The sequence below is a fragment of the Panulirus ornatus genome, chromosome 10 (assembly GCF_036320965.1).
Source record: "Panulirus ornatus isolate Po-2019 chromosome 10, ASM3632096v1, whole genome shotgun sequence".
In the NCBI taxonomy this organism is placed as follows: Eukaryota; Metazoa; Arthropoda; class Malacostraca; order Decapoda; family Palinuridae; genus Panulirus; species Panulirus ornatus.
The window spans coordinates 40,991,706-41,004,701 of NC_092233.1; the positions used below are offsets into that span (position 1 = coordinate 40,991,706).

At 42.6% G+C, this 12,996-nt stretch overlaps 1 pseudogene; it reads left to right on the top strand.

Moving 5' to 3' along the window:
• Positions 1–2,273: 2,273 nt before the first annotated feature.
• LOC139750685 (cuticle protein AMP4-like) lies at positions 2,274–4,174 on the top strand (annotated as a pseudogene).
• Positions 4,175–12,996: the final 8,822 nt, after the last annotated feature.

Consider the following 12,996-nt stretch of genomic DNA (forward strand, 5'->3'; position numbering starts at 1 on the left):
CGCTTATTCAGTTCATTGCGCAGAACTAAAATGCTTCAACAGTGAAGAAGATCGAACCATGCCATAAGAAAAATGCCAGTGTGGATCACTACCAGCGCCTGGCATTCTCCTCCACTCAAACCTAGTCCTTCTAGCAGCAGAGCCAGACTTACCACAGCCCTGCTTCATCTACCAACCTAACATTGTTTCATGATTCAAGTCTCTGCAAAGTTAGCGAACCATCTTACGATTAGTTCTGATGGAAAATCAAATCATCCCGACCTACTTCTTGTGTGCTGACGAATGTACGCAAGAAAACTGTCTCGTCCACCCTGGGTCTCATAGAATTGCTTTGTGAACCAAAACTTGAGACATCTATTGACGCGATATCTGTAGAAGTGGTACGATAATTCTATTACTATTAACGTGGTACGATAATTCTATAACTATTAACGTGGTACGATAATTCTATAACTATTAACGTGGTTAGATAATTCTATAACTATTAACGTGGATCCACAACTATGCTTAGTGATCTCATCTTTGTAAATGTTGTCTTGACTCCATGCATGTTGCAGAAGCTCACTTCTATCGAGGTAATTGGGTAGCTCTTAGCCCGTAGGGGTTGTTGAATACCTTCTTACTTCTACAGATGATTGCATGACTCCAACCCTTCAGAAGGAGCATCATCAACCATTGAAAGTATAGATGATGTGATGACTTTATGATTGAAAAAAATCCCTTGAAGTGGTTGGGCTACACATAAGAAAGAGATCAGGAAAAATACATACGGAACCATAAACTGTCTCGAGAGTTGGGTGACCTATTGCCTGTAAAAGAGTAATATTATACACGTAAAAGACGAAGTGTGATCCCATATCTGTTATGGATATCTTGTGACATTGTACCTTATAGAGTGCTTGGTAACAATCTACTTGTACAAGTGCATAATTGCCATCAAACTTACAAAAGTGGCAAAGTGACTATTCCTGTTGAATGTACTATATCCATGCAAATGGAAAACAACTTCCCACCTCATTTGATAAGTTGACCACAATCTTGTAAGGAAGGGCAGGACGCATCATACCTGTAAAGGAGACCAGATGTTCCTGGGTCCATAGTGGACATTATAATTGCTACTCATAATGGGGTTCTATGACTGTACATGTGAAGGAGGGGCGGGTGGACCCATATATCTTAGTTCTAGTTGATATGATAATTGTCAACCCCATATCTTAAAAATCGAGTTACTCCCGTATCTTAAGGAAGACAAGTTGACAGCATACCTGTTAAAGTGGCTCGGTAACCACAACACCCGTAAAGAAAGCCAAAATATCCCACACGTATAAAGGGAGCTTGGTGGTCCCATGCCTGCAGAGGAGTTAAGTGAACCCACATCTGCCAGGATTGCAAATTGACGTCTTCTGTTTTACTAAGGAATGACTTTCTCCTGCACAGAGTTTTTGCTTCATTCATATCAACCTCATTACTGTAGACACTCGTTTTGTTTGTCTTTTTCTTGCTGAATGGCAGCCATATTGATTTCTTCTTTTTGTATCCACGTGAATATAGATTATATACAAAATTCTGTCCAACTATTGTACTTTAACACAATATAATATGAACTTCATTACTTAAAACTTATAATTGATGGCAGACATCATACTTTTTTTTCTTTCAAACTATTCGCCATTTCCCGCATTAGCGAGGTAGCGTTAAGAACAGATGACTGGGCCTTTGAGGGACTACCCTCACCTGGCCCAATTCTCTGTTCCTTCTTTTGGAAAATTAAAAAAAAATGAGAGGGGAGGATTTCCAGCCCCCTGCTCCCTCCCCTTTTAGTCGCCTTCTACGACACGCAGGGAATACGTGGGAAGTATTCTTGCTCCCCTATCCCCAGGGATAAAACATCATATCCCCTATCCCCAGGGCAGACATCATATCACGTTAAAAAGAGATATATGATATACAAACATGATAACTTTCTAAGCGGTTTGTAAACGTTGAAGGGATAATGAAAAAATCTTTTTTGTAAATTTCTTAAGAATCACTTCTACGCAGAAATCATATGAATGGCCCACGTTGTTCAATGAAAGTACTGCATACAACACTTAACATAATAAGGCTGTCACGGAACACAGCTGCTGCTAACAAGTACAACAACGAATGACGTTACAGCCTGTTTGTCTCCATGAAGTCAGAAAAAAAATCAATGACACAGTCTCTTTGTTGCAGGACAGCCTTTTCCACGCTAGTATATTGCCTCATTGTTCTCTGGGCGAGTATATAAAGCGGTCAGGCATCTGGAGCTTCACACATCCACCCAACATTCGACATGAAGCTCGTGAGTACACAACTGGGCAAATATGTCTGTAAGATAAGAGAGACACAGCTAAGACTAAATTATTCAAATATAGTGACCATATCGATATAAGGTTCATGTGTTCCAGGTTGTGATCCTCACCGTGGCTGCTGTGGCAGTGGCCGACACCCTGGTCTACCCACCAGTTGCCATCCTCCGCAGTGAACAAGTCAACCCCGATGAGTTCGGTGCTCACAGTTCCCACTTCGAGGCCGACAACGGTATCAACTTTCAGTTTTCTGGTTCTCAGGGACCTGATGGTGGCTCAAACATGATTGGCTCATGGAGGTAGGTTCCAATATCATCTAACAATCTTCACCTACGCAATCATATGTTCTCATTACAAAACTATTTCCAAAGTCTATGAATCTCTCCTCATTGTCTCCTCACCGATGTCCTTAAACATCTTGAATTACAGTTTTCTCTCTGATCACCAGTAAGATTTCCGTAAGGTGAGATCCACCGGCGATATTCTTTTTTGATTTACTGTTATCTCTCTCCATCAACGGCGGTGTCCCTCAAGATTCTCTCCTGTCTCTTTCCCTCCCCCTTTTCAACAACAATTTCCTTTCCTCTGCAAATAACCAAACGCACTCGTATGCTGACGACTCAACACTGCTTTTCTCCACATCCTTCAAATCTGCTCATTCTTTCACTCGAGCTGCATCTCGTCTTGACATAACATCCTCCACAAATTCAGGCTTGGACAGGATGTCTCAGTAGGGTAGAAGAAATCTTCGACGGATCTGTAACTCCACCTTTCGACTCAATTGACATACTTGGCATTATCTTAATAGCCACACTACCTTGGAAACCCCACATTACGGAAATAACTACTATTGCCGCTAAGAAACTGTTTTTTTTATTGAGAAGCCGAAATTTCTTCTCTTCTGAGCTGTTGCTCCGTTTTTACAAAGGACTGATTCGTCTTTGTATGGAGTACTGCTTTCACTTTTGGGGTTGTTCTACCTCTGCATCATTGCTAGACAGAGTTGAGTCGAAAGCGATCCGACATATTAACTGTCCCAGGCTAACTTCAAAACTTTACCCCCTTGCCCTACACCGATATGTTGGTTCACTTTTCTTCTTCTATAGGTATTACTTTGGTTTTTGCTCCCAAAAGTACGCTGCTTGCGTGCTCACACCAATAGCTCGACTACGCAGTATTCGGCAAGCTGTGTCACTGTGTGGCCACTGGTAACTCAAGGGTGGGTAGTTTAGATAGTCGCTTCTTCCCTACACCTCGAAGCTTTGGAACTCTCAACCCTCTCACGTTTTTTCCAGTAACTATAACCTGAAAAAATTGGTAAGTGCTTTTCCTTGCCTCTTAGATCCCTTTCATTAACCTCTTTATATATTCAGTTACGAACAGGCCTTGATGTGGACTATTGTCCGTGACTGGAGCCTTCATCGTAAAAATGAATGACAAAAGAAAAGAAGTGGCAAAAATGTAGTGAATTTCCTTTTTATTCTTGAATGATTGACACTGATAACACCCACCCTTCAGCTACCCCCAGGAGGACGGCAGTGTAGCGTCAGTCCAGTTTGTGGCCGACAAGAACGGTTACCAACCCCAGTCCGACCTGCTGCCCGTGGCCCCAGCCTTCCCCCATCCCCATCCCCCAGTTCGTCCTCGACCAGATCGCCTTCGCTGAGGAAGAAAAGAAGTACAAGGCTGAGGAATAAGACTGACGAGTTCTGGCTTAACTTACTTTTTTCAGATGAACTTTAGGCATCACCCACCTTCTTCCTGACTTGACAGATCAAGTCCAATCCTGTGTCACAGAACGTGAATATCTTTATCTTCCGGTATGAAAATGATTCATTTCTAAATAAAGCATTAATAGTTTGCGCTGACCTTTTCTTAACCTATACTTTGATGATTTATGAAGGAATTATATTTTCTATTACCAGGCTTTTGTTATTTGCAGTCTTGTAGGGTCCTGGCAATGTTTCAGAATTATGTTTTCAGTAAGATGGTGACGAGTGAGATTGATGTTATGTTGTTGTTGAATATATCGTCTAGGGCTTCCGATTCAAACTGAAGTGTTCAACGTCGCGTGAATGACTTCGTAGCAGGACCACACAGATGCTTCCCCACAGACCCTATGCAATGCACACGATAAGTGTGTGCTATGATCCACCTTAAGAATTGCACGGGGGAACAAAGTTCTTTAGCCATTGCTTTTTTCTTTTATCTTTTTATGTCAGCTGACACGTCAGGGGCAACATTTACTTACCCAGTATGACTCTGCTGCCAGCTGAGGGGAAGGGCTCACTAGTAGAGCATTGGCCCCTCCCATGACCTCTGCAAATATAAGGTATACTCTGACTACACTTCATTATGTGACTCTGCCACCAGTGAGAAGGAGGGCTCAGGTGGTAGTGTATTGGCACCTCCCAGTACCCCAGCTAACTCAGGGATTATCCTGTCCCCTGACCTTGGAGCAACCCATTAGGAAGTAGGGTGTTGACAACAGCCGCCCAGGATGGCACTGCCGTCCCGACTGAGAAGCGTTAAAGTGGTACCCAGAACCATCTTACACTTTCCATAGCAGGATTGCGGGTCTTACTTTCCGTCTCATCAAAAAGGTACTACCAGGCTAATTCTACCATCTTCCTCTTACAAGCACCATACACATAATCAAACTTTGCTGATTATTATAACTTTTTTCATATAAGTGCTCTTGCCAATTTCTGTCCGGTTATTCATTTATAAGTATTATCATGACTGAGCCGTCAAATCTATGGCCCCCTAGCTCCCGACATCATGGGGTGCTGAAAATCTTCGGGCTTCTGCCTGACCCTATTGCCAATGAGAGGCAGGGCTCTGACAGTAGAAATACCGGTCTCCCACGACCTGTCCATCTCCGTGAGATCTTCCTCTCTTTTCTATTCGCCATACCAAATTCGTTGTCTCTATAGTAACCTCTCCCCATTTGAACACCATCTGTCTAGTACCTCTCCTAATATCTTACTTCTCTCAGAGACACAGTGGTGTCATGATGTTCTCACTAGTTCCTTTTTCATATCTAACTATAATCTCCACTCGCGATTCCGGTTCAGAGGTGGTGTTTGTACTTATTCCAATATAAACACACCTGTTGCACGTCTTAAGGACCTTGAGTCTCCAAATATTGATGTTATGTGGCTCAGAGTCTGTCTCCCTTCTACCACACTTGTCCTTTGTTTCTCCTATTGCTCTCCTGATTCTACAGATTTACATCCTTCTTCGACTATCAAAACTCCTGCCATGAGGCTAACATCCTTTCATCCGCAAGCCGAGATAGTCTACCTCGAGGATTTCAATGTTCACCATAGGAAATGGTTGAATTCCTCCTATAAGGATGGTGGAGGGATCGAAGCCCTCACGTTATCAATTCTCAGTGATTTAAAGCAAATTATCTCCCATCCTGTCCATATACCTGACTGCTGTGACCATTCTCCTAATATTCTGGATATGTTTTTCACCTCCAGTCCATCTCGCTGTAAATGCACAATCTCGCCCCCAATTGGTTCATCTGATCACGCCCCATAAATGTATCTATGCTAATGGCACCTCCCTCTCCAGCAGCCCCTTCTAAGCTTAAATACTGGCACCTGAACAAAGCTGACTGGAATAACTTACGTAACTTCTTTTCCGACTTCCTTGGTTTAGTTACTTAAGTGGTAATGCTTCTGTCCCCGATAAGCGCATAACAGATGCTATTCTTGCGGGAATGTAATAGTTTATCCCCTCTTCCTCCAAGACTAATTCTTCATCCAATCCATGATTCAATGGTTCCTGTTCTGAGGCCATTCAGATAAGAGATTAGGCATATCGGGCTTCGAAAAACTCTCCTTCCTCTGGCTCCCATTCAACTTTTATCACTACCTGTAACCGCTGCAAGCACATTTTCCGTGTGGCAAAGCATTCCTTTATTCAAACGAAATGCAATAACCACTCCTCGTCATCCACTAATAGGTCTTTCTGGTCTTTTGCTCAGGGCATCGCAAACAACTTCTGTCGTTCTACCTTTTCCTTACTTTTCCGTTCTGACGGTACTATAGCTGTCTCTCCCGTAGACAAAGCAACGGTCTTTGGTTCCCGTTTCTCCTCTAACTCCACCTTGGATGACTCTAACATTCCTTCATCCCCTGGCGCTCCTCTTATTAATCCTATGCCCTTTCCCGTAATCTCTTTTCGGACTCTCCGAATTGCTCTTTTTCTTTTAAACACAATCAAGGCTTATGGTTCTGATGGCGTCCATCGTGTGCTGAGTGTGCCTCTGAACTTGCACCTGTGCTTGATCGTTTGTTTATTTTCTGAGTAAAAGCCAAAACTCTTCCTTCCCCTTGGAAACATGCATAGATACATTCCATCCCTAGGAAGGGTGACCGTTCTAACTATCGTTCTATTGCTTTGACACCTACCATTTCCGAAGTCTTTGAATCCTTCCTCAACTCCCATATCCTTAAGCACCTCAAAAAACACAGTCGTCTTTCTGATCACCAGCATGACTTCCGTAAGGCGAGATCCACTGGTGATATTCTTTCTATCTTACTAATATCTGGTCTTCGTCCCTGGAAGATATTAGGGAGTCATATGTAGCTGCCCTTGACATATCTAAAGCTTTTGACTGGGTTCGGCATCGGGGTCCCATTTCTAATCTCCCCTCATTTGGCCTCCCTCCCTCACTTCATATCTAGCTTACTCTGAGGCTGCTTTACCCCTGTGGTTTGATGGATCAGCCTCCAACACCACTGGTGTCCCTCAAGGTTCAATCCTGTCCCCTGCACTTTTTTCTATTGTTTTCAGTGAAATCCTCTCCACAAATAACCCAGTGCACTCATACGCTGACGACTCAACACTGCATTTATCCACATCCTTCAATTCTGTACCTTCTTTTCTCACTCGATCTGCATCTCGTCTTGACACAACTTCTTCAATAAACTCAGACTTGGACAGGGTATCTCAGTCTGGTATACAAAGTCTGATTAGGTTTGATACCTCCAATACCCAATTTTTATCCATCTCTGTGTCGAAAACTCCTCACAACTCTCGTCTCTCCTTCGACTGTTATGTAATTCAACCTCTTGGCACAATGAACATACCTGGTATGACTGTAACATCACTCTTTCTTGGAAACCCCACATTACGGAAATAACTATGTCTACCTCTAAGAACTAGGTGTCCTGTTTAGATGGCGAAACTGCTTCTCTTCTGAACAGTTGCTCCGTTTATGCAATGGATTGAATCGTCCTTGTATCGAGTACTCTTCTCACACTTGGGATTGTTCTAGCTCCGTATCTTGCTTGACACAGTTGAGTCGAAAGGGGTCCGCCTTATAAATTGCTCCATGATACCTTCCAAATTTAGTCCCCTTGCCCTACGCCGCAATGTTGGTTCACTTTCCGTCTTCTATAGGTATTACCTTGGTTTTTACTCTCGAGCGCTGGCTTCTTGTGAGCCAACACCACTAGCTAGACCACGCAATACTCGGCAAGCTGATGCGTCATATGATTATTGTGTGGCCATCAGCAACTCAAGGGTGAGCCGATTTTGATACCTGCTTCTTTCCCTGCGCGTCGAAGTTTGGAACTCTCTATCTTCTCATATCACTCCCAATAATTATGACCTGGCACATTTCAACACAGGTCTCTCTCTCTCTCTCTCTCTCTCTCTCTCTCTCTCTCTCTCTCTCTCTCTCTCTCTCTCTCTCTCTCTCTCTCTCTCTCTCTCTCTCTCTCTCTCTCTCTCTCATTTCCCCAGGATATGTATTTATTTATATATATATATATATATATATATATTATATATATATATATATATATATATATATATATATATATATATTTTATTTATTTATTTTACTTTGCTTTGTCGCTGTCTCCCGCGTTAGCGAGGTAGCGCAAGGAAACAGACGAAAGACTGGGCCAACCCGCCCACATACACATGTATATACATACACGTCCACACACGCAAATATACATACCTATACATCTCAATGTACACATATATATACACACACAGACATATACATATATACACATGTACATAATTCATACTGTCTGCCTTTATTTGTTCCCATCGCCACCCCGCCACACATAGAATAACAACCCCCTCCCCCCCTCATGAGTGCGAGGTAGCGCTAGGAAAAGACACCAAAGGCCCCATTCGTTCACACTCAGTCTCTAGCTGTCATGTAATAATGCACCGAAAGCACAGCTCCCTTTCCACATCCAGGCCCCACACAACTTTCCAAGGTTTACCCAAGACGCTTCACATGCCCTGGTTCAATCCATTGACAGCACGTCGACCCCGGTATACCAAATCGTTCCAATTTACTGTATTCCTTGCACGCCTTTCACCCTCCTGTATGTTCAGGCCCCGATCACTCAAAATCTTTTTCACTCCATATTTCTACCTAAAATTTGGTCTCCCACTTCTCCTCGTTCCCTCCACCTCTGACACATATATCCTCTTTGTCAATCTTTCTTCACTCATTTTCTCCATGTGACCAAACCATTTCAAAACACCCTCTTCTCCTCTCTAAACCACACTCTTTTTATTTCCACACATCTCTCTTACCCTTACATTACTTACTCGATCAAACCACCTCACACCACATATTGTCCTCAAACATCTGATTTCCAGCACATCCACCCTCCTGCGCACAACTCTATCCCTACCCCACGCCTCGAAACCATACAACATTGTTGGAACCACTATTCCTTCAAACATACCCATTTTTGCTTTCCGAGATAACGTTCTCGACTTCCACACATTCTTCAAAGCTCCCAGAATTTTCGCCCCCTCCCCCACCCTATGATTCACTTCCGCTTCCATGGTTTCATCCGCTGCCAGATCCACTCCCAGATATCTAAAACACTTTACTTCCTCCAGTTTTTCTCCATTCAAACTTACCTCCCAATTGACTTGACCCTCAACCTACTGTACCTAATAACCTTGCTCTTATTCATATTTGCTCTTAACTTTCTTCTTTCACACACTTTACCAAACTCAGTCACCAGCCTCTGCAGTTTCTTACATGAATCGGCCACCAGCGCTGTATCATCAGCGAACAACAACTGACTCACTTCCCAAGCTCTCTCATCCACCACAGACTTCATACTTGCCCCTCTTTCCAAAACTCTTGCATTCACCTCCCTAACAACCCCATCCATAAACAAATTAAACAACCATGGAGACATCACACACCCCTGCTGGAAACCTACATTCACTCAGAACCATTCACTTTCCTCTCTTCCTACACGTACACATGCCATACATCATCGATAAAAACTTTTCACTGCTTCTAACAACTTGCCTCCAACACCATATATTCTTAAAACCTTCCAGAGAGCATCTCTATCAACTCTATCATATGCCTTCTCCAGATCCATAAATGCCACGTACAAATCCATTTGTTATTCTAAGTATTTCTCACATACATACTTCAAAGCAAACACCTGATCCACACATCCTCTACCACTTCTGAAACCACACCGCTCTTTCTGTACATGCCTTCACCCTCTCAATCAATACCCTCTCATATAATTTACCAGGAATACTCAACAAACCTATAACTCTGTAATTTGAGCACTCACTCTTATCCCCTTTGCCGTTGTACAATGGCACTATGCAAGGATTCCGCAAATCCTCAGGCACCTCACCATGAATCATGCATACATTAAATAACCTTACCAACCAGTCAACAATACAGTCACCCCATTTTTTAATAAATTCCACAGCAATACCATCCAAACCTGCTGCCTTGCCGGCTTTCATTGTCCGTAAATCTTTTGCTACCTCTTCTCTATTTACCAAATCATTTTCCCTAACCCTCTCACTTTGCATACCACCTCGACCAAAACACCTTATATCTGCCACTCTATCATCAAACACATTCAACAAACCTTCAAAATACTCACTCCATCTCCTTCTCACATCACCACTACTTGTTATCACCTCCCCATTTGCTCCCTTGTCTTACGCACTTTATTTACCTCCTTCCAGAACATCTTTTTATTCTCCCTGAAATTTAATGATACTCTCTCACCCCAACTCTCATTTGCCCTCTTTTTCACCTCTTGCACCTTTCTCTTGACCTCCTGCCTCTTTCTTTTATACACCACCCAATCATTTGCATTTTTTCCCTGCAAAAATCGTCCAAATGCCTCTCTCTTCTCTTTCACTAATAATCTTACTTCTTCATCCCACCACTCACTACCTTTTCTAATCAACCCACCTCCCACGCTTTTCATGCCACAAGCATCTTTTGCGCAATCCATCACTGCTTCCATAAATACATCCCATTCCTCCCCCACTCCCCTTACCTCCTTTGTTCTCACCTTTGTCCATTCTGTACTCAGTCTCTCCTGGTACTTCCTCACACAAGTCTCCTTCCCAAGCTCACTTACTCTCACCACTCTCTTCACCCAAACATTCTCTCTTCTTTTCTGAAAACCACCACAAATCTTCACCTTCGCCTTCACAAGATAATGATCAGATATCCCTCCAGTTGCACCTCTCAGCACATTAACATCCAAAAGTATCTCTTTCGTGCGTCTATCAATTAACACGTAATCCAATAACGCTCTCTGACCATCACTCCTACTTACATACGTATACTTATTTATATCTCGCTTTTTAAACCAGGTATTCCCAATCACCAGTCCTTTTTCAGCACATAAATCTACAAGCTCTTCATCATTTCCATTTACAACACTGAACACTCCATGTATATCAATTATTCCCTCAACTGCCACATTACTCACCTTTGCATTCAAATCACCCATCACTATAACCCGGTCTTTTGCATCAAAAACACTAACACACTCATTCAGCTGCTCCCAAAACACTTGCCTCTCATGATCTTTCTTCTCAGTGCCCAGGTGCATATGCACCAACAATCACCCATCTCTCTCCATCAACTTTCAGTTTTACACATATCAATCTAGAATTTACGTTCTTACACTCTATCGCATACTCCCACAACTCCTGATTCAGGAGTAGTGCTACTCCTTCCCTTGCTCTTGTCCTCTCATTAACCCCTAACTTTACTCCCAAGACATTCCCAAACCACTCTTCCCCTTTACCCTTGAGCTTCGTTTCACTCCGAGACAAAACATCCAGGTTCCTTTCCTCAGACATACTACCTATCTCTCCTGGGGATAGGGGAGAAAGAATACTTCCCACGCATTCCTCAAGTGTCGTAGAAGGCGACTAAAGGGGACGGGAGCGGGAGGCCAGAAACCCTCTCCTCCTTATATTTTAACTTTATAAAAGGGGAAACAGAAGAAGGAGTCACGCGAGGAGTGCTCATCCTCCTCGAGGGCTCAGATTGGGGTGTCTAAATGTGTGTGGCTGTAACCAAGATGGAAAGAAAAAAAAAAAAAAAAAAAAATATATATATATATATATATATATATATATATATATATATATATATATATATATATATATATATATATATATATATATATATATATATATATATATATATATATATGTATATATAAATATATATATCCCTGGGGATAGGGGAAAAAAAATACTTCCCACACATTTCTCACGTTTTGTAGAAGGCGACTAAAGGCGACAGGAGCGGAGGGCCAGAAACCCTCCCTTCCTTGTATTTTGACTTTCTAAAAGGGAAACAGAAGAACGAGTCACGCGGGGAGTGCTCATACTCCTCGAAGGCTCAGATTAGGGTGTCCATATGTGTGTGAATGTAACCAAGATGAGAAAAATGGAGAGAATGGTAGTATGTTTGAGGAAAGGAACCTGGATGTTTTGGCTCTGAGTGAAACGAGGCTCAAGGGTAAAGGGAAGAGTGGTTTGGGAATGTCTTGGAAGTAAAGTCAGGGGTTAGTGAGAGGACAAGAGCAAGGGAAGGAGTACCACTACTCTTGAAACAGGAGCTGTGGGAGCATGTGATAGAGTGTAAGAAAGTAAATTCTAGATTGATATAGGTAAAACTGAAAGTTGATGGAGAGAGATGGGTGATTATTGGTGCATATGCACCTGGGCACTGAGAAGAAAGATCATGAAAGGCAAGTATTTTGGGAGCAACTGAATGAGTGTGTTAGTGGTTTTGATGCAAAAGACCGGGTTATAGTGATGTGTGATTTGAATGCAAAGGTGAGTAATGTGGCAGTTGAGGGAATAATTGGTATACATGGGGTGTTCAGTGTTGTAAATGGAAATGGTGAAGAGCTTGTAGATTTATGTGCTGAAAAAGGACTGGTGATTGGGAATACCTGGTTTAAAAAGCGAGATATACAAAAGTATACGTATGTAAGGAGGAGAGATGGCCAGAGAGCGTTATGGGATTACGTGTTAACTGAGAGGTGCGCAAAAGAGGGACTTTTTGGATGTTAATGTACTGAGAGGTGTAACTGGAGGGATGTCTGATCATTATCTTGTTGGGTTGAAGGTGAAGATTTGTAGGGGTCTTCAGACAAGAAGAGAGAATGTTGGGGTGAAGAGAGTGGTGAGAGTAAGTGAGCTTGTGAAGGAGATTTGTGTGAGGAAGTACCAAGAGACACTGAATACAGAATGGGAAAAGGTGAGAGCAAAGGAGGTAAGGGGAGTGAGGGAGGTATGGGATGTATTTAGGGAAGCAGTGATGGCTTGCGCAAAAGATGCTTGTGGTATGAGAAGCGTGGGA